The sequence below is a fragment of the Rousettus aegyptiacus genome, unplaced genomic scaffold (genome assembly GCF_014176215.1).
Source record: "Rousettus aegyptiacus isolate mRouAeg1 unplaced genomic scaffold, mRouAeg1.p scaffold_m13_p_7, whole genome shotgun sequence".
Lineage (NCBI taxonomy): Eukaryota > Metazoa > Chordata > Mammalia > Chiroptera > Pteropodidae > Rousettus > Rousettus aegyptiacus.
Window position 1 is genome coordinate 26,297,172 of NW_023416310.1, and position 23,123 is coordinate 26,320,294.

At 36.7% G+C, this 23,123-nt stretch overlaps 1 protein-coding gene across 2 annotated transcripts in view; it reads left to right on the plus strand.

The window, feature by feature from the left end:
* Positions 1–11,760: 11,760 nt before the first annotated feature.
* Positions 11,761–23,123, plus strand: part of PPM1B (protein phosphatase, Mg2+/Mn2+ dependent 1B) — a 62,501-nt gene continuing 51,138 nt past the window's right edge. Inside the window, exon 1 of one of the 2 annotated variants that reach the window (XM_036224000.1) lies at positions 11,761–12,188. The gene's annotated coding sequence lies outside the window, so the exon portion shown is untranslated. The remainder of the gene's footprint in view (positions 12,189–23,123) is intronic. The other variant, XM_036224001.1, reaches the window with a different exon arrangement.

Sequence of the window (23,123 nt, forward strand, 5' to 3'; positions counted from 1 at the left end):
AGGATTAGTGTATTAAGTATTAAGAAATTAGACTAAAAAATTAACAAGTACTGGGGAACTTAAGAGTAATGGGAGATCTCTGAGAACTGTAGTAAGTGGGATCTTCAGACTATCCTTTAAAAATGGGAAATATTTAAACAGGAAGAATTGTAAAAATTATAGTTGAATGAATCAAAATGAGTGAAAACATGGAAACAGGGAAGACTTTTAGCATGTTTTATAAAACAAAAACATAAAACTGTCATTCTAAATTTCAAATTTCTAGGAGATAAGCAGTATTTCTTCACCGAGTTGGTATAATTCCAGAACTGAAAGTAAGACATGTGGCCAATGCAACTGTACTAAAAGTAAAGGCATGATTTCCTTTAAGTTTTTTAAATATGGAAAATAGTTCTCAGGTTCCCTTTGTTACTTTTGAGCACCATTAGAGGTGGAGAGACCTTAAATTGCTAGCTACTCATTAGGGGCTTGTAACTTTTATTGCTAGTGGGTATTAGATCCTTTAGGTGTGAAGAGATGATGGTCTAGACTACTATGGTAGAAAGTAACTAGTGGCAGCTAATAAAATAGTCCTGATGTAAAGGCTAATCTAGGCCCCTCTGTGAGGGGCTCCAGTTTATGAAGGAGATAAACAGACGATCTTTTTGTATGTTGTACTAATCTAGGCAGGCCATGACCTCTCTGAAGTTATTCTTAAAAGAATGGTCCCTGGTTCATATAAGCATCTCAGCCAATTTCAAACACTCAATTTCCACTTAAAATTAAGGCCTATTTGAAATCTATTGAGTTATTGAGGGTTATGAAGTTTTGATTTTCATAAGCTAAAATTAGTGATTTGCTGGAGTTTAGTGAGGACTATGGAAGACAGGATGCATGCAAAGCTGCTCTATATGGCACGTGTGCATATATGGTTGGTAGAAAATCCCATAATTTTCAGGAAGAATACTTTTATTATAAGTGCTTCATCAGTATTATTTTTGATTGGTAATGGTTTTTAAGAGTTGCTATTTTTATATTCCATGCTCACTTAAACTTTATCATTATCAATTCGCTCTGGGGTTTCAATTAAATTACAACATGCAGCAGTATATATTTGCATCAATATCATTTTAGCGTGGAATTTTCCAATATTTAGATATTAAGATATGTACACATTGTTCAATCAATAAATAAACCATATTAGAATTCCAAAAATAGATACATACATAATCTCCACAAATTTTCCCATAGAGTGACGCTTCACTCTTATATCCAACTCTTTTTTTCCATTGGAAAATAAGAATGAGTAGATAGGAAAGCAAATATAGGGTGTGATTTTTCTAGAGTTTTCTCTCCTGACTAAAGCTGTCATTGACAAAAATTATTTGAGACCAGCTGCTCTGTTCCAATTACCTGCTATTAATTAACGCTGGAGGCTTTTCTCCCTTTTTTTTTTTGGATGAAATAGTGGTCTGGATTATACAGGGTAAATTTGACAAATATTATGATCTATTAAAATTATCCATCTGTTTACATTTTTTCAGTGGAGTATAACATTGTTTATCTGAGAAGCAAGACACTGGTAACATCAAGACAACAGAATTTTCCTAAAAGGATTATTTTAATAATCAGCCATTTAAAAAATCAACCCATTGAAGTAATGTAAGAATTATTTACTATAGTAGTGTTTAGAAGTGACAATATGATCTACTTAGGATGCTAATGATGACTTAATTTTTCTGAGTAACAACTGTTTAAAAGTGTTAAATTGTAATTTTATGTCTGTACATACATGTTACATGAATATTTATAATATATAAATATTGTTTATTGTATGCATATAATAGATAAAATGAGAGAATTCTTTCATATGCATTTTAAGGATGAACCTTAAAAGATGCTGTTGGTAGGCTGATTGCTCTAAACTGGACAGCCCAGTGGTGTGTTTGGCCCATGCAATTTTAAAAAAAGTAATTGAGTTAATTCTTAATATTAAAAAGCTTAGAAATTTACATAAAATTTAGATGTGAGGTTTCTTTGGGGGAAAAAAAATGAATGTTTTTTTCCACACTGGGTCTACATTTACTAATGAGACAAAGTGATAAATAAGCTATCCCTCTAGGCGAGTACCTGTTATTTTTTGTTTTTCTATACTCACTTTCTTCACGCATTTATTTCCTAGCCTCTATAGGCATGGGAGTGTATGATATCTGAGTTAACTTACAGAGGTCTCGGGATATTTACGGATTGCCACCTGCAGTATTTTCATGTAGGCTCAGTTCCATATAAAAGTAGGAAGGGGTTCCAATTTCAGTTTGTTGCCCCTATACTTTTAAGAGAAATACAACTAATGCTGATTTCTATTCAAGTACAATTCCATTTGTTAACTAAGGATATTATGCTTATTTAAATATATATTGCCTTAGCATTTCTCCAGCTCTATTCTGTGGAACGCCATAAAATGGTGACTGGAAAATGAATGCCTTTTTGGTCAATTAAGCTTGGGTAGCGCTGAGTAGTAGAGTCCCCTCTTGAGGCTTAATGCACAGAAGCATATTGAAAGCTCTGAGAAGTCCTGAAGCAACTTTGTTTAATGGTTTATTAAATAAACTTATTTGGCAGGGGAAGATTATTTTTCTCTAAAAATTATTCTCTGAAAAATCTTTGCTCAGAAAATGCTTTATCCATCCATCCCTCCACCCATTCATCGTATCGAATTCCTATTGTGTGCTACACTTTGTGAACATGACAGAATTTGCCATGACCAGTATTTTTACTTTTTTCAGCCCCTCACTTCTCAAGAGGGCTATTTCAGGGCATTGGCTTGCACTATTTTCTCTTTTGCCACTAATGGTAATTTCGTTAATGGAGAGAAAGGAAAAGAAGTTGGAAGAAAACATTTCAAAACTGGCTAGATATGGAGAATCATAAAAATGACCAAAAGAGAAATTATGATGCCTCAAGCAATAAACTTGAGGAAGCTTTAGGGAAGACAAATCTGATTTGTGGCATAAATATCTATGGTTTTGGCTGCAAGTAATAGAAAATTCAACCAAAGAAACACAAATAGTAAGGAAAATTATCTCATTTAATGAGAAATTTAGGGATAGGGTGGTTCCAGAGTTATTTAATTTAGTTGCCTGATATCATCAATGCTTAAGTTCCTTTCCAAATTTTCTTTTTTTCCTACACAGTGAGTTGGTCTTTGTCCTCAAGCTGCTCTTTAATGGTCACAAGATGGCTGCCACAGCTCCAAGCATCACACCCTTAAAAATAATAGCTAAAATTTACATAGCACTTTTGACAGGCCAAACACTGTTCTAAGCATGTTACATATATTAGTTCCTTTGCTCCTTACAACAACTCCATGAGTTGGTTCTATCATCCCTATCTTACAGATATGAAAACTGAAATACAAGGAAATTAAGTAACTTTTCTCAGTGTCATCTTGCTAGGGAATGGCATCATTGAGATACAACTGCAGGTAGTCTGGGTCTAAGAAAGGGAGTACCTCTCTCACATTCCTTTATAAGAGTAAGGAAAACTCTTTAGATCCTGCATATTTCCCTTCCAGTATCATTAGCCTGATTTGTATCACATGCATATTCCTAAACTAATCACCCAAAAGGGGAGATGAAATTAGTTCAAACTAATCTAGATTAACCTCTGAGGCTAGAGAGTAACCAAACCTACCCTCATACATTAAGTAAGTGAGGTTCTATATCAGGACACAGGATTAAGGTGGGGAAGCTCCTGGGAAAGCAACCAATGGTGTCTAGTACAGACTGAAGGGCCACGTGACTTTGAAAGGGACAGATCCAACATGCATCTGAGGACACATCAAAGGATAGGGCGGGTGCTCCATATTTAGGGCTCTGATGCATGGAGTCCTGAAAATGGGGTCCATTTCCAAGGAAGATGGTATAGAGATCAGAGGGCAAGAAACCAAACCTTAAGAAAATTGAGGAGAAGGATGGTTGAAGCAATATAGTCAAAATTGTGAGAACTGTGTAAGCTGTGTGATTCGTACATGTGGGTCATTATATAATTTTTCTGTCTATTTTTGTGTGGGTCTGAAAATTCCCCTAATAAAAAAATTTAGAAAAACAACAAAATCAACCATGTATCCTCTGGAAACTCTCACTGTGAAGGAGCTTTCAGTCCATGCTTCCCTAACCCCTCTGCAGCCTTGGTCCTTAACCCTTGTCTAAAGTTTGAACCCATGCCCATACTTTGAGTCAAGTTTGGGTACCAGGCAGGGAGGATATAAGAGTTCCTAGTTTGGCTTCTTACTGGTTCCATTTCCAGCCATTTCTGTTGCTAGTCTATGCTAGCAGTTATGATGGGAGTCTCTGGCTTCCTCTCCTGTCATCATTTCTACTGGCTTCAGAGCTTGAATTTCTCAACCCTGATCTCCAATCTTTCTGTGGCCAGGTCCTGATAAGATACCTACATCTAGACCAGTTATCTAACTGCTAGGATCTCTGCGATTTGCCAAAAACGTAAAGCCTTTATCTAAAGGATATTCAGTTTGGGCCTTATTATGAAAGCTTTTAAACTAATAGCACTCAAGTCCTGCATGTCCCTTTTACCATGAATTTTTCACTTGAGAATATTCTTATAGTTATTTCCCTGAACACTTATTCTTAGAATAATCAACCTGTGGCTTTACTCCTGGTTTCATCTCCTGGATGTCTGTTTCATCCTGAAAGTCTGTTTAGATTCTTAAGATTAGCAGTCATGCCTAGCTTTAGAGCAAGAGAAAAATAACTTTCAGATAAATAAACAGGAAAGGAGTGGTTGCAGATATGAGGAAAAAAATATAAAGGAAAAGTAGCACAATGTTTCTTTTAGGTTTTTGAAGTATGTGCAAACCACCATATTGCATAAGCAAATGGCAATGCTACTAAGAAGCAAAAGCTAAAGAGTTGGCAGAAATGTATAGTTTATTTTAAAAAGAAAACAACATAACAAAGAGAACGGATAACATAAATGAACTTGGGTGTAAATGCTAAACTGCTTACATAAATGGCTAATATTAGAGTTTTTCACAGCCAAGTATGTTTAAACATTTTGTAGTTTTGCAGCATTTATATTGCTGGGCTCCAAGTGAAAAGTGTTACTAATACCACCCACTGTGTGGTAACCATAATCTCACTCATCTCATGTGCATGACACACACTTAAAACACAGAGGAGCATCTGGGCTCTGAGACAGCCAGTTTTGGCCTCCAAGGCTATGGGGATTGCATGCAGGATGGTGATAGCTTGATCAACTTCCTCTCTTAGGAGGAAGTGGGGTGAGGAGCCAGTCCAGGCTTGGCAGGGTAGCACTGAGGAGAGGGAAAACATTCAGTGAATTACTTGAGATTACCTAAATTCAATTCAGTGAATACTTATTGAGCATCTACTTTGTACAATGCACAACAAAAGAAATAATATACTTACTGAACTGAAGATTACTGTCTCAGCAGGGGTTATTACTCCCCATACCTGTTTGTTTGTCTGTTTGTTTGTTTCAAAGGATCCCTTTGGTGAATCCTAGGGATTCCTTCTTAGAATATTTTTAAATACATAAAATGAAGTCCATAAGATCTCAAAGGAAATTAATTATATCGAAATAGTCATTAAACTTAAAAAAACAAGCACATTTGTGATATAGTAATATACATGCTTCCTTATTGAATACTTCAACAAGATCTAGTGGTGAGTCTAATAATTCCTGTAATTTCAAAATAGTGTTTAGTGTAAATGATATTTCAAGAGACCTGTAATAACTCTAATGTGATATAAAAATATCAGTAATGCCTGTTGGTGTAATATCACAAGTACTGCTAATGTTACTGCGGTTTGTTGTCTACATTCATAAGAAAGAATGCTAAATTTCAGTTAGAGGTTAGTAAAAATAAATGTGTAATTTCTTTCCCTATCCAAGTTCATAAATTTGTGAATTCAATCCCCTTGGACTTTGTGGACCCCTGGTTAAGAACTTCTCATTCTGTGTGTGTGCATGTGTGCACATGTGTGCTTGTGTGTACACATATGCTCATATACATATCCTTCAGAGCAGGTAAAATGTTGGAACAATAAATTACCTAAACAATTAAAATATGAGGCAGAATAAAATACGTGTTCTAGATTTGGAGCAGCAAAGCACTATTGGGGCTCAATGGGGACAGGAAATCGCAAAGGGCTTAAAAAGAGTAAAAGGGACGAAAAGAAAGTTAAAGTAAGAAAGATAGGTATCCTACCTTCTGAATCATCCTTTTCTTCCCGTCCTCTCCCTCCCCACCTCATTAACCTGAATAAAGCCAGTTTATGTTTGGAGCTAGCCTTAGGTGGAATATGACTTAGAATGGTTCTCAAAGAGTTTGGTCTCAAGATCCCTTTGTCCTCTTACAAACTGAGTACTCTAAGAACTTCTGTTTGTGTGGGTTATATCTATCAACATTTATTGTATTAGAAATTCAAATTGAGAAATTTAAAACTATTAATTCATTTTTTAAAAAGCCTTATGCATCACATAAATAGCCTTCTTTTGGTGAAACTTAACTATATTTTCTAAAACAACAACAATATTAGTGAGGAAGGAGACATTGTCTTACATTTTGGCAAATCTCTTTAATCTCTGGCTTAATAGAGCAGTTGGAAGCTGTATCTGCTTTTGTATTTGGTGTGTTGCAATAGACATGTTATATAGTCTCTGGAAAGCTCCACTGTATTCTTGTGAAAGAATGAGAGTGAAATAGGCAAATAAAGTGTTAGTATCATTGTGAAAATGGTTTTGACCTTGTGGACTCTCAGGGGCCCTCAGGCCATATGATTGAGAATTGTTGATTTAGATTTCTTCTAATATTTTCCTTCTTTGCTTTATGATTTAAATTTTCTTTACCTACAGAAAAAGATGAATTCTATAACTTGAAATAAATAGTATAAAAATGTGTGTGCTGGATAGCTCTTGCTGTCCTTCCAGATGTCCAGCTGTTCCTTCACCTTTCTCCATCCTATTCTGTGACATGTATGAATAATATCAAAAGGCTCCCGTTGGTTTTGGCCAATGAGTAGCACCAGCAGGAGATCAAAGAGAGAAAAGAGAGTGAGGTTAGAGTATTTATTCCCTAGCTGAAGAGGGCTCCCAAGTCCCTACTGCCTTCAACTTGGATATCTTATCTGAAGCTTTAGTAACCATCCTGCAATCCTGGGACAACAACATAATTGTAGAAGCACCGACTTTAATATTACCATTAGACTCCAAACTTCTTGTTATATGAAAAAAATGCCACTCCATGCCCTCCAGTTATTTAAGCCACTGTTGAGGTTTTCTGTTAATCGTAGACCAATGTATTTCTAACTTATGTAATATAGTTTTTAAAAGAAGATTCTTCCCATCATGAAGATAAGAATTTTAAACAATATTTTAATATTGAAGTAAGTATTAAAAACTGGAGCAGAGGACAAAATTCTTATGAATTTTTAAAATAATTTTTTAGCATGTGTGGCCCAATTCTTGCTAAATCCCCAGATATCTTGGGATAAAAGGGCCTCGGTGCTAAGGAGTTGTCCTCTGAAAATGTTTGAGAAGCACTTTTAAGAGAAACCATGCTGTAGTTTCATGAAAGTCACTGTTGGTCATTTCTAAGAAAGTAGTATGATCAGTAAAAGGGAAAACTTGTTTCCTAATCTGTTCATGACACTTCTGACACCAAAAGTGTGGCTTGTTTTCTTTCCATTAAATGATTCCGATACTACCTGGAGTTAGTGCAGCCCCTACAGGTGAGTACCACAAGACTGCCCCCCGCTCCCCCCTCCACTTCAGAGGCTAATCATAAGTCCCAGGTTATGTATGACCTGTACTTCTGACCAACCAGGTATAAATCAAGGGGTCCCACCCCACCCCCCCTTCCAGTTTGACAGTTTGCTAGAACAGCTCAAGGAACTCAGAGAAGCACTTTACTTACTATTACCAGTCTATTATAAAAGATACAGCTTACTATTACCATTTTATTATAAAAGATATAAAAGGAACAGCTAAACGAAAGAGATACATAGGGCAAGATATGGGGTGGCTTTTATGCCCTCTTTGGGCTCATCAACCATCCAGCACTTCAATGTGTTCACCAAGTCAGGAGGTATCTAAAACCAGTTTAGGATTTTTATGGAGGCTTCCTTTTATGGCTGATTAAATCATTAGCAATTGATTTCATTTTCAGCCCTCCCCAGAAGTCAGGGATGGGGCTGAAAGTTCAAACCTTCTCATTACATGGTTGAGTACTCTGACACCTAGCCCCAGTCCTCCAGGAGTTACCTCATTAGCATAAATTCAGGTACGGTTCAAAGGGGTTTATTATGAATAGCAAAAAATGCTGCTCTCACCCCTATCACTCAAGAAACTACAAGGGTTTGGGGAGTTCTGTGCCAGCAGCCAGGGATGAAAACTAAATATAAGCTTATTATTTCACAATACCACAGTTAATTAATTTCAAAGGCAGCAGTGCCTATCATTTACCATAGTACCTGATGCAGTGAATTTTTAATATTTGTAGAGTGGAACTGGTGATTTTTTTTCCAATGAAGAAAACAGGCTTATTAGTGGAAAATTTCCAGTGGTTAAGAAGGGAGTGGATCAATCTACTCAAATCAGACTACTAGAAGTTCGACACTGAAACTCCTTGTCAGAGAACACAGTGATCTGCATATAACAGGCGCATAAATATTCTGACTGAATAAATGAAATTTCTCCTGTGTGACATATAAAGATTCAAATTCAACTGTGGCAGGCACTGTATTAGATGCTGTTATATACCACATCCCATTAACTTTTGAAATAATTGTGTGAAGTAGGCAGCACTGGATTGCTAGTGCCTGAGTGTGGGTTTAGTGTACCAGCAAAACTAGGGCACCCAAATTTGGAGGAAACCAATATCTGATGTCTTATTTAAAAAAGAACATCAAAGTACTAATTGCATTACTAAGACCATCTAAAGCTCTTCTTCTGGCTTTGGAAGATGTTATGATTCCTGTTTTATAGAAGAACAAACTAAGGTTTGGAGAGCATAGTTACTAGCTGAAGTCACACGGCTAGTTAGTAGCAGAGCTCACTATGATGCTAGTCAATGTTTATTAAACACTATATATTTATGATGGCACATACCAACTTTCCTTTTAAAGTTGTGAATTTTGTTGGGCCTTCTTTAATGTTTTAATGTGTAATTAAATAAAGCATACAACAAAGTTAATCTAAATATCTCTTTTAATTCCTATTGTATTCTTAGTGCCTAGAACAGTATTCAGTATACTTTATTTTTAGCTATCGAAAGAGTGATGTGCAATCATCAGTCTACTTAAATGATTGTGCATTAGTTTTGGGGTCAACCAAGGGAAAGTGAAAAGGGAATCAAGCAGACCAAGATAGCTTCTCTGATGCCCTTCTGAGGGTGCTTGGATTCTCCAGTCAAGGGTCACTAGATGTCTCTACTTTTATGATCTTTAAGTTCCTATTTTGGAAGCTGGAATCCCAGACTTCCTTCCTCCTGTATAAAGTGTGTCAGGCAAAGGAGTGTGATTTAAGAAAATGTATTCTGTAAGTCATTTAAGAAATTTTTCCTGAGAACTATATGATCTCATAATCATAATAAAGGGGACAAAGGACAGACAAAATCCAAATGGGCCTACTTATTTTTGTCTTTTTCTTTCCAACATTCAGTAGTGGGGACACTGAATTTTAGCATTACCTGTGCTATAGGGTATCAATCATTGGTGTGCACAAAAACCACATGGGGAATTATTTTAAAATTCACCTAAGTCTTATACCCCGAGTCTCCGATATTATAGGACTTCACTCCAGGTAATTTTGATGCTGGTGGTCTAGTCACCATGCTGTACAAAAACACTATAATTAAAGAAACTTGAATAGATCAAAAAATCTGAATTGTAAGCAAGTATTTCTGCCATTCTCGCCATAGCCTGGGCAATTGTTCTATTCCTGAATTTGTCCTCCCCCAAACATCCACAGTCCTAAGCTGAATGGCACTCTCTTGGGCCTTAAATTGTCTGCCCAAACCAGTTTACATAAAAGAATGAATAAGGTTCAAATCCACTTTTGTAGCACTAAAAAAAAAAAAAAAAAAAAAAAAAAAGAAAGAAAGAAAGAAAGAAAGAAAGAAAAAAGTATCCTAAGCTATTAGAATGCCTTCATTATACTTCAGTTTTATATCTTTTGGGTGTGTGTGGAATTACCCTGTCAGTATCTTTTGGTCTAATTCTGCTGCTGGAGAGTCATGTCCAGTTCCTTCATCTGCCTATTGGATTACTCATTCTAGACTCATCCTGTGTCTTTGTGGAGCTTTCCTCGGTAAACCTTATCCACAGGTATCTTTTGTGTCATCATCGATCCGTTGCACGGTTCAATTATAGCACCTTTCGTCTTGTATTGGGATTGCCTAATTTATTTTTGTATCTCTAGCTCTACGTACAGGGCCTGGCAAATAGCAGATGCTGAATAACTGTGGAATGAACGAATGAATGTCAAAGAGTAGGCTGAAAGTTTTTAAAATAAATGTTGGCTGAGAAACAAAACACGGAAATGGCAAGGGCTAAATACCAGGCAGTGCAGGCCTAGAATAAAAATGACCACTAACTGCATAGAAGCCTCTTGAAGGGATCAGTTTTTTCATTTTCTCACATCGCTTTTTAGGCACTCCTGACACCCCAATTTCCCCGCTAACTCAATTCTCTTCCCTTTCGGAGGACAGGTCAGGCAGGTATTCCAGCTCAGCTGCTCTGATTGGTCCGCGATGATTTCATTGTTAGGGCACATCCGGGCTTTTCCCCTCCCCGCAATACGTCCATCAGAGCTCTGCCTTCTTAATTTCCCTCTCTCGCGTGCGCCCCACCCGCTGGCTGAGGCCAAACAACCGCCTCTCCCCAGACCGCTTCGCGCCCTCCTCTGCACCATCCCTTCCAGTCTGTGCGCCCAAGAAAGGCATTTATAACCTCCAATGAGGGCTTAGCAAGCTTTGTTAGCCAATCAACAGCCAACCCCCCTGCAATTCCGGGTGGGACTAGGCATCCACACTTGTAACTGGACAGCCCGTTGGCTTCTTTATGACGCTCGTTTTACGCAAAGCTTAAAGGTCAAAATTAGAGGGGCACAGTCCTTGTAAAATGGGAAGGATCCACACAGACTCTCTGGGTTTGACCGTTTTCGAAGACTAGCCAATCGCTTTTCGGATACTTCCCCGCCTTTTGCCCGTTCATTTAAAAAAAGCCGGTGTGACGGACCTGGAAATTGGTCCAGTGACGGACGCAGAGAGGAAGCCAATGACTGAGAGTTCGGGCCACCCTTTGGACCAATAAGAAGAGAGAATCGCTAGGGCTTGAGCTTTGCGAGGCGGAGCGCAGGTGGGTGATATTTGATTGACGGCAGTCTCTACTTATGGCTGGTAGGGTGGGTTGGTCCTTGACGTCCGGGCGGCATAGCAGAGGCGGGGATGAGTGAAGTAAATGGTAATAAAGGGTTGGGTCTCACTCAGTGGGCGGTGTTTGATGGATAGTTGACCTTGCCAATTGAAGGTGGTCACTGATGCCCAATGGAAAATTAGGAACTCGGAGGCGGGTTTTTATGGGCGGGGAAAACTCAGTACATAGGTAAAGGGGAAGCTGGAGTGGGAGGTAGGGCGCTGATTGACAGCTTGCTCAACAAACCGAGTACAGCAAGAGGCTGCGCGGCTTCCCAGTGGGTGGGAGCTGGGGGCGGGGCTCGCCAAGGGGCGGGGAAGGATGAGGTGCGGGGAGGGGGTTGCAGAAGGAGGCTGAGCGGCTGCTGCTCAATGGCGGAAAAGCCGCCGGTGCTCTGACCGCCTGGTCCCCCTAGCTGTTGCGGGGGAGTTTCCTGCCGGCGCGGCTGGAGTCTCTGTTTCTCAGGGTTTGGTGGCTGGAAGATGCTCCAGAGAGACGAGGCTGCGGCGGAGGAGGTGGCGGCGGCCGAATCGGCAACGGCGCTAGGGTGGAGGAGAGAAGGCGGCAGCGGCGGCGGCGGCGGCGTGCGGGGCCCCACGGTGTAAACAGACCCGGAGGCGGCGACCGAGACCCCGAGAGGGAAGCGGCAGCTGAGGCAGGGTCCTCGGTTGGAAGCCTGGGTTGAGTGCAGCTGGGGGCCTCTGCGGCGGCGTGAGCAGACGCCCTAGATCTCGCCTCCCTCCCTTGCCCCAGGTAAGGCCGCTTGACGCCTCGCCGCCGGGGAAACCGCTCGAGGGCATAGCCGAGACCCTGGACTGTTTTTGGGGTGCCGCCGATCTGCGGCTAGGGCCTCAGCCCGCGTAATCCTGGCCTCTTTTCTTGTGGCGCGGTGCAGGGAGGAGCGGAACGCCGGGCCTGGCTCCTGGATAGGCCCCTTCCCCAGCCGCCGCCTCCGCGCTCGACCGAGGCTGGGAGAGGCTTGGGTAGGGAATTTTAGTTTGTTCCAACACCTGGAAGTAAATTGCTTGCCCCTGTTCTTTGCTTCAGTTTGCGAACATCTCTTTCACATGAAAGCACTGGGGACACCCCAGGCCTTAACTCATCCCTTCTTGGTGCCTGCCTATTTGAAAACACTACCTTTTCCCATTTGTTTCCTCGTCAGTTTCTACCCCACTTTGCGCTCCACTTCCTTGTTAAATTTTCTTTCTCGATCTTCTGTCCCTGTGTCTCTGGCATCTCCTTCCTCCTTAGTGGCTTTAAATTGTTTCTCTCTCTTCTCAGCGACTCTGGGCTTCTCTCTCCTGCCTTCCTCACCAGTCCTTTTCGGATGTCATTCTTTTTAACCAGTGAAGTTCTAAAATTGCTATCGTCAGTACCCCAAATATACCAGAGGCCCATTAAGAGTACACTCGCCAGCTTTATGTGGCTGATCATTTTTTATAATTTAAGTGAGCCTAATATTCTTTAAAAAAAAAAGTATTATTAAACGCAGAATGTGAAAGTAACACTGAAGTAATATTGAAAACGAAGGAATCAATGAGTGTTGAAAATATAGTATTTCATGGTTTGAGTTGCGTGACCTCTGTCAGATTTAGCAGATCTAGAACATTTGCCCATCTTACTTGGCAAAATGCTTAAGCGTTTGATAGCGGAGCGGGTCAGACTCACCAGTATTCAAGCTGGTTTAAACAACTTGAAGATTTTAAAAAAGAAGTCTTTATACGAACAACTAGGAATATGTTTTGGTGAAGTCACAGCTAAAGACCTTTTAAAATAGGCTCCACATGTTTAATATATCAAAATTAAGTTGGCAAGAGTCTTGTAAAAGGATTATATAGGCATTTGACTAGTCTTGGTGTTATGTAGCTATTTTGGGAAAAACATTCTTTTTCTGTTAACAAACGTTTACAACTCCTGTGATGTGAGAATTACTGAGGTTTATTGTGGGATTAACACAGGAACTCATTTTATTTGAGCTGCCTGGATGTAGAAGTGGTAAATTGTTCAGGGTAGACAGTGCAAGTATATTCTAGGAGATGAAGAAACATGCCATCAACACTGAATGTTAATAGACATTTCATTTACTTTGTTGTGCAATAGCAAAGTTCCTATTGTTGGCCTACTTTTAAATAGAGCATTTATAAGTAAATAGGCAAGTTACTCTAATTATTATAGTAGTCTCTTCCAAGTGTACAGACTTTTTAAAAAATATATTGAAATTATACTATTAAAATGGTAATTTTTAAAAATATTTTTGTAGGCCTCCTGAATAGATTGTGTGTTGTTTCAAGTAGAACTTTTAAAATTTAATATTTAGAACAGATTTTTTAAGTCAACAGATTTTCAAGGATAATCCTGATTTTTACTGAGCTTCTTACCTTCTCTGAACGTCGTCTTTGTCTCTTTTTTAAGTGATTTTGTTTTCTCCTCTCCATCTTTATTTTTGCTCTCATAAAGTCTAATCACAGTTTTGTGGTTCTTCATGTTGTTCAGTTATCAGCATGGAGTATTTTTATTTGGTCTTCGTACCCATTAGCTAAGATTTCTCGTTTCTTGTGCATTATCTTTTGGATTTGTTCATGTTGTGATTATTCTCTTAGAAGTGACCAGCAGAGCTTTCAACACCTGTTTTCTTATACTGGGTGTCTGATTTCTGTGAAAACACTAGTAAGGTGAAAGCCTTTTCAGTTTATCTGACAGTCATGTCAGTAAATACTATTTCATTTTAGTAATTCACATAATTACCAAATTCCTTAAGATTACATCATCTGGAGAAATGGCATAGTATCTAAATAGCTGTGCTTCTAAGAGCACCTGATTCACAAGTTGACAAGGTCAGAAAAAGTGGCACTTGTTGAAAGGTTATTTTCCTATAATGTACATTTTGTACAAAGCCCTTTGAATTAGAATGTGATACTGATAGATTATCTTTTGGCACTCTTGGGTGAGTAGAATTTGCCATAGGATAGCTTAGTGATTGTGGAGATTCATTAAAAACTGGCTGAGCCAATAGTGGAAGGATTGCAAACATGCCTTTGTAAATGGGTTGGTAAACATTTATTGCACATGATACTGAGAGTGAGTTTTTCTCCCCCACATTCATTGGTATTACGTCCACAATTTATCTTAATTATGTGAATTTTTGTATGTTGTGTATAACTAATTTAAAGTATTTTTTGACATTACCTAGCATAGAAAGTAGTAAAATAGTATAATTCTAACTCTGCAGTGGCCCTTCATTATTAAAGTGAATAAAATTAATTTATTAAAATAACATGGTATTCTACTTTTTCTGTGAAATATGCCTTTCACAATTCACTGATTTTTAAGCAAAAAATAAGTTGGAAAACAGCTGATGATATCAGTTACAATAGTTAAAAATTTTTTAAATTCTACAATTCTAATAGCAAAATTTATTAAAATAATACTTAGCTTAAAATATAAAATTGCAATTAGTGGTAAGAGAATTTGGGGAAATGGTTATTTCTGGATTTTCAGTGATTTTTCACATTGTACTTGATTCTTTTTTCCTTGAGTGAACTAATTTTAGAATCTGGATTGAAATAATACTGTTATTTATATTAGCTTTAAAGTTTTATTGTAGAATATAACTTGTATATCGTACTAGTAGAATCGTGGATTAAGAGAACTGACTAATTGGGAATATGAGATATGATTCCTACAAATTTAGATAACCTCTGGAATTATAACCTGGATTACTTCCCATCTCCCTGTTCTGTACTCAAACTAAACAGTGTAGGTAAAATAGGGTAGATTTGGGGAATATTGGTTTTTGTAGTTTTTGCTTGACTCTCTTAAAATTTATAAAATGACAGCACTTGTCATCAGCTTCTAGCAGCTGATCTAACAAGGATAGGTAAAGAAAAGGGTCCATGAGCTTCATAATCTACCATTTACCATTGTTTTTGTTGGTGAGACTTGTTTAAATGAACATTTTAAATGTTGATTTAAAATAAAATAACTTTTAGTCTTTTTGACTAATTTAAGTATGCTAATAATTCTGATCTGCCATTTTGGAATCTTTTCAAGTGAAACATCTCTAATGTGATTTAACTTCTTTGTGTAGATTTGACTTGAGTTACACTTCAACTTTCCATCTATATCTCCCCCACCCCCACCAAAGAAAACCACCATTTAGACTAACTTGAGTGATTTGATCAGGTAGATGAATTGGTGTTCTGATTAAAAGAAGTCATTACTCAATTCTTGACAATGTTACAAAGTTTTCCAAAAGTGTAGTCTATATTCTGCAGTTTCATTTCTCAGACTGTAAAGATTTTGAGATTTAGTTTTTAGTATCATCTAGCAACATAGGAAACAAATATGTGGTAGCTCATACCTTTTTTAAATAAGTTTTTATTTAATTTTTAGGATATTTTATTTCTCTCCTTCAATTTAATGTTAATAACAAACATTAATACTTTGCTCTAAATTATATGCTAAGTCGTGACACAGAGAAGTTCTCAAGTAAATTTTTTTCTTTTTATTTTATTACAGCTAACTTGTGACTACATCTACAATATCTTATTATTTCTTGGCATAAGATACACCTTAAATAATGATATCCTTTGTAATAACTTACTTTAAGAACCCGGTAGCTTAGCAGTCAATTATATTTTAACTTGTTCATACATTTAGACATTTAATATTTTTCGTTAACATTAAAAGCACAGTTTACCAATTTAAACCTTTTATGACTTACTAAATAGTTTAATATTTACTTGGTAAGAAAATGGACTCAAGTTTTTTGAGGGGAGTGTTGAGATCAAGATTATATATTTATTTGCTTTAAATTGAGTTGTTTCTTTAAAGATCTTAAAGTTTAGAAAGTAACACTAGTTGGAAAACTTGTTTTGCATCCTTTTGAACCAAAGATGATCCACTATAACATGGTCTGATATTTAGAGGAGAGGTAGACAAACACTGGTAGACTCTATTGGATACTAAGAAACTTGTCTTACTCTTAGTGATGTAGGGAGGGTAATGTCTCTAGTATTGCTGTGCTTTGTTTGTGTGGAATGTCCTCTACTTCAAAATAGTTTGTGAATGGAAAGTGCATTTATGTGATAGAAACATGAAAAACCTTTTCATTTACGGAAAACTGTTTTATAATGTTATGTTATTAGGTATAAACAAATTTGTAATACAAGAAAAAAAGTGAATAGATTTTGTTTGATAGGTAGTATATATAGTAGTACCCCCATATCCACAGTTCTGCCTTTCTGTGGTTTCAGTTACTCATGGTCATAGTAAATGAAAAATATTAAATATTGTTAAGTATTATGATCATTTTAAATAATTATATTAAATGGAAAATACTCAACTATATTAAATGTAAAATTCCAGAAATGAATAACTTATGAGTTTTAAATCGCACACCATTCTGAGCAGCATGATGACATCTAGAGCTGTTTCCTGGTAGGTAAGTCATCCTTTTGTCCAGTGAATCCACCTCACTTCATTTCATCACATAGATATTGTATCATCTTATACCATCACAAGAAGGGTGAGCACAGTACAGTAAGATATTTTGAGAGACCACACTCATAATTTTATTACAGTATATTATAATTATTCTATTTTGCTTTTATTAATCTTTTATTGCATCTAATTTATAAGCTAAACTTTATCATAGATATGTATGCATAGAAAAAAACAGTATATGTAGGAATCAGTATTATCTGTGTCTTCAGGCCTTACTGGGGGTCTTGGAACATATTCCCAGCAGATCGGAGGAGACTGCTGTACCTGAGAAGAAGCAGATTTGATAAAGGGTATATAATTTGTGAAGTTCTGAAGGATTTCGTAGCACTTTAAAGCTTGGGAGTAACATCACTGATTCTTAAATCTAATTGCATTTTATTTTCTTGATGTAGGTGTGTATAAGTGTATTCCTAATATTGAACAGGGTAGTTGAGAGATGTTCTTACGTGTAGGGAATCTAGGAGTGTCCATATTGCTCCTGGATGCTTAGTCCATCTTGGCAGAGTTTTGCTTTTCCTCCCTTTTGATTAAAGCAGTCAGCTCTGAGGTCACAAACTGGCCTTATCTGTTGAACACAGGTGACCCTTGGTAGTCCCTTACAAAGAAAATAGTTAAAGCAACTCTAAATGATAGACTGCATGGGAGATCAGGTTTAGATATGAGGCTTCCTGTTACTTTTACTTTAGGCTACTAATCCAGTGAAAATGAAAGAATTCATTATTTATTCTGTAGGTAAACCCACCATCCCTAATTATTATTCTTACATTCACTGAGTGCTTTCTAAATATGCAAGGCACTATTCCAGTCTGGAGACTGAACAACAAAAATCCCTGCCCTTACAGATCTCTTATTCCGATAACAAACACTCTTCCTCAATTTACATTACAACATGTTCCCGCTGCGGATAGCTTAAATTATGATTGGGAAATTTAGGATGTATGGTGTTTAAAAGCTGTGATTAGAGAGAGCTTCACTATTTTTAACAAGCGAGAAGGAAGAAGAGTTTTTCTGTAGCTGGACAAAAACTGGAATATGGAAAGAAATAGGAGCAAATGTTATTGTACCTAAGATTAAAAATGGGCCAAAGATTGAAAAAGATCCCTACATTAGGCATGAAGATCCTTACATAAGGCATGAGAAAAGCTGGGGGCTTCAGGTATTTTTATTCACTGTCCAACCTTGGGTAGTTGAGTTTCTGGACAGGAGAATGGGAGAAAAGGTGGGATAATGGGAGCAGGGTGAACAGGACTTTTAACAATATAACTTTAGTAACTTGAGGTATACCTATGAAATACATGTTGTTGTTTGTATTTGAGAAAGACCCTGTTTCTGTTCTTTGTGAGTACTGTGTAGCTGCAAGGTCAATGATTGACTAGTAGTGTTTGGGAATACTGTCTCTGATTTGTGTTTCTATTCTCTGGCCATATGACAGTTCTGTTGAAGATAGCTGATAGAGCCAATCTAACTCTTAATTTATTGTGCTCAAATTTATCTATATATTTGTCACTGCTTCCCTTAATTTTATACTGTGGTGTATTACTTGAATTTGTCCCTTTATTTCTTCCTGCATTGTAAATTTCTGTATAAGGATGTCCTGTCGTACTTAGCTATAAAGCAGGTGCTTAGTTTTCTATTCTATAGCTCTCCTAGTGATGGTCCAGTTTGGTAAAGATGTCTCCTGAGTTTACACAAACACTGCACATGTAGCATCAGTATGAGAAATCTTTGATCTTTGTTTTTATTTTAATACATAATGGTTTTTCACTTTCATTTTTGAATAGTTGAGTCAAAGTCTCATGTGATCTTGCTTGCTGAAGTGAATTGAGATTGATGGATTTTTCTTTTTTATTTTAAAGCAGATCAACTGTGTTTATTTCAATGCCCCAATATGAAAAGGGACACTAGTTCCATTATGATTTAAGAGACCTCATTTGTAGTGCCTAAATAAACTTTGAAATTACTAGTTTCACTTTTACTATATTTTCGTAACTGTATCACTTTTATAAAATCTCTGATGTACAAAAGTACTTGAACTTTTGAATATATTAAATTTAGTACTGTAACTCAGACCAGGTTCATTAACCTATTAATGTTTGGACATCTTTGAGTGCCTATATTTTAAACTAAAAAACAAAACAAAAACAACCTCACTCGATTTTTTAAATTATATCTCATAACTGGTTTTGTTTAAATAATTCAGAACTTATCTTGTTAAACCTATGAACACAAATTTCCTGCTGTTTAATTTTTATTTGGTAAATAAATATTGCTTGCATGCATTAGACACTTTGGGAAACAAGGATTATTTGAGTCAGCCTTGGGGCAATGAGGAAGAGAGTAAAATGTGTATGAATAATTACACAAGGTAAAAAGTTAAAATGCAATGTAAAGAATTATAGGTATATATTATGTGTTAGGACTCTTTCTAAAATGTGTAAAAATCAAATGGCAGTATAATTAGAGTATCATTTTTTCTGCCTTGTTCTCACTTAGAAATCACAAGCTTAAAAGTTACAGCATCAGTGTCATGAACTTCAGGAGAATTTCTTTTGGGTTGACTTTGATATGTAATCTTAAGAACTTTTGAGGAGACTTACGACTAATTTAATATTTGTGGAGGAGAGTGGTGAATAAAATTTAATAAACTAAAATCTCATTGCATTTTTACCTTTTATGAAAAATTTTAATCCTATATACTGTAACAGTATACTTAGTACCACCTAAATCGAACAGTATATTTTTACCATATTTGCTTCATCTATATAACCTTTGCTGAATTATTTAAAAATTTAGACATCATGTTGCTTCAATCCTAAATGCTCTTAAGAATGAGTCTTTGAAAAATGACATTTTGCTCTCTGCCTACAATATTATAATACACAACAGTTATCTAATCACAGAAGTCATCAATCCCTAATCCATTTGCAGATTTCCTCAGTTGGGTCAAAAATGTCTTAAATAACTTTCCCCCTCCATACCAAAGTCAAGTTGAAGGATCATACAATGCATTACATTGCATTTACTGTTGTATCTTAATTCTCTTAAATTAAACACCCACTTAAAATGGACTCTTTGAAGAGACCAATTATCTTGTAAAATGTCCTAGATTCAGAATTTGTCTGATTATTTCTTTGAGGTCTTGTTTAAAACTTACTCCTTTGTCTTCTATAAGTTAAATCAGAGCTATGGACTGCATTAAATTCAAGTTACACAGTTTGGCCAGGATACTTCATAGGTGATGCTGCTTCATGTTACACCACATCAGGAGGCACAAAATGCCCGATCATGCTCTTAGTGGTGCTATGTTTGACCACACTCCGTTAAGGTAGTGATTGCTAGAGGTCTCCATGGACAAGGAACATTTTTCTAATTACTAGGTTATTTGTGGCATATTTGTTACTGCGCAAATTCATTTCTCCTTCAAACTTTCACTTAATGGATTTACTGTTTTCTTTTTTAAAGGTGAATCTAGCTAGGGTCACCATACTGTGGCTCATTGGCCAAATTTGGCCTGCTGCTTGTTTTTGTAAATAAAGTTTTATTGGAACACAGCCATGCTCATTTGTTTACATATTGTCTGTGGCTGCTTTCCCATTACTGTGGCAGGATTGAGTAGTTGTGACAGAAACAACATGGCCCTTTGAAGCTACAACTATATATTATTTGGTCTTTTAAAGAAAAAGTTGCTGACCCTTGATTGAGAATGTATGTATAGTTCCCTTTTTCTCATTGTAGTGGTAGTAGTGATACACAGTTGATGTTTATATATTTGGTGTTTATATGTAGTTTCTCCTGAACCCTGATGTTGTGCAAGTATACCCAGTTAATGTTTCACATGATATATAAAGGTATATGTTGGAAACATAGCAGTATTTCAGTTGTAAAAAGTGTTATAAAGAATAGCGAACACCAAAGTACCCACTACCCAGCTTAGTTTAGGATATAGAGCATTACTAGTATAGTTGAAGCCTTTCTATATATATTCTTCCCGGATTCCATCCTTTCTCATTATCATGAATTTTGTGCCTATCTTCACATATATGTTCTTAATGTATGTCTTAATAGCATATTGTACTGTTTTAAGAGATTTTTATAGTTTTTGTACATGTTCATATGTGAAATGACTTTATACAATTTGCTTTTTTTTCTATTAACACTTGTGAAATTCTTGTTGCTCTGTTCCTTTTTTAAAATACTGTTACATATGTATTACATAGTATTCTATTGTATTATTATAACACATGTTGTCTGGTTTCTTTAGATGCACATTGGATTATTTTTGTAATTGTATACAATGGAGCTAAAACATAATTTACTTATCTTTTTGTATACATGTGTGACAGTTTCCCACAGCACATACTTAGGTGTGTAATTGCTAAACTATAGGCTCTCATCCTACAACCTACCTAGATATTTCCAAAATTCTCTCTAAAGTGGCTGTACCAATTTGTGCTTCCACCATTGGCATGTAAAAGTTTCTAGTGCTCTCTCTCAGTGCTGTACTGGAAAAAAAAATAATAATGTCGACTGTATGTGTAACTTAAAATTTTCTAGTAGCCATCGTAGCAAGTGAAGTTAATTTCAGTAATACATTTTATTTAATCACGTATATAAAAAATTTTCCAACATGTAAACAAAAATTAATGAGAGAATTTTGTACTCTTTTTCTGTTAAATCATCAAAATGTGGTATGTATTTTATACTTACCAGTAAATCTCAATTTGGATTAGCCACATTTCAAATTCTTACTAGCCACGTAGCTAGTAAGTGGCTACTGTATCAGACAGCAAAGCTCTATATCCTTATCTGCTTTTGGTATTGAGAATGGTCCCCCCCCTCCACCCCCTTCAATCTAATGAGAAAGAAATCTGTTTCATTGTGACTTTAATTTTGAGTTTTCCTATTCGGAAATTTGCATTTTTCTGTTACTAGTGAAGGATGAATATTCTCATGTTTATTGGCCATTTGAATTTCTCCTTTTGTGTATTTGCTGTTATTTTGCCCTATTTTCTATTTTCCTATTTTTTTATTACTGACAAAATTTTATAGGCATAAATATGGATTTACTTTAGAATGCTGGTATTTTTGTTAATTGGTGTGTCTATAAAAATGACACATTAAACATTTTAACCTAAATCCAGTTTTGAAATAACTCCAAAGATATTTGGATTGAAGCAAATGCTTAGAAGCATAGTACTTGAGTGATAATATGAGGATGGGGGGGAGATGGAAACTGTGTGATTGGTTTATACTTAAGGTGAACAGTCCGTTGCATATATTTTTTTTCCTCCGTACATTCTTCCTTTTGCTCAACATAGTCTTGCTCCTTCTTAAATCTAAGTGCAAAGACCCCTAGGAAGATCTAGGCTGAATGGATTGTGGTAGAACCAAATTGGTTCTTAAAAAGGGCTGTACAGGTGGGGAGTTGGGGATGCTTTGTGTAGAGCATCTGGGCAAACCAAGTGAGAAATGTATCGCTGTACCCTCTCTCTGCAGTAAGTGGGTGTAATTGGCTGAGTGCTTTAGTGTGAAACACCAAAAGTAAAATTGCTGGAAATCAAGAACTGCTTGTACTTAATAAGTGTTACAGTAGATGATGGAGGTTAATCAGTGTTCCAATAGTTTTTTAGTTCTCTGGCAATGTAGTATTTTTTGTGAACATTGGAATGGCTAACTAGGATATCCATTCTTGAAGAAATATCTTTTAATGTGTATTTTACTCAGTTCCTGCTAGGTCCCAAGGTCATAAATTAGGGAGAAAGGGGAAAAGGAAAGCAAAATGTTAACAAGAATGTGGATAATTGTGTAGGAGTAGTGAGAGTGTGGGATGAGGGGCTGTGAATGGCATCAAGGAGGAGGTATTCCTTCATAGGCACCTTGAAGGATTTGGTTAGCTCAATGAAAGGAGATAGGAGCAGAACAAATTGACTATGAGGTAGTAATGAGCATGATATTCTTGGCCTGTGTAAGGCCTAGGCAGGAATATGAGGGAGAAAGGTTCCAGCGGGATGTTTTGTCCTTAATGTCAGTTGGGGAGTAAGAAGCCACTACATCTTTTTGGGACAGTTAAGGTATGTTTTAAAGGAAGTCAAGCTGGAGCTAATCTTCAGGGTGGATTGAAGGAAGGGGAATTTAAATCAGGGAGACCAACTAGGAGGCCATTAAGATAATCCAGACAGTAGG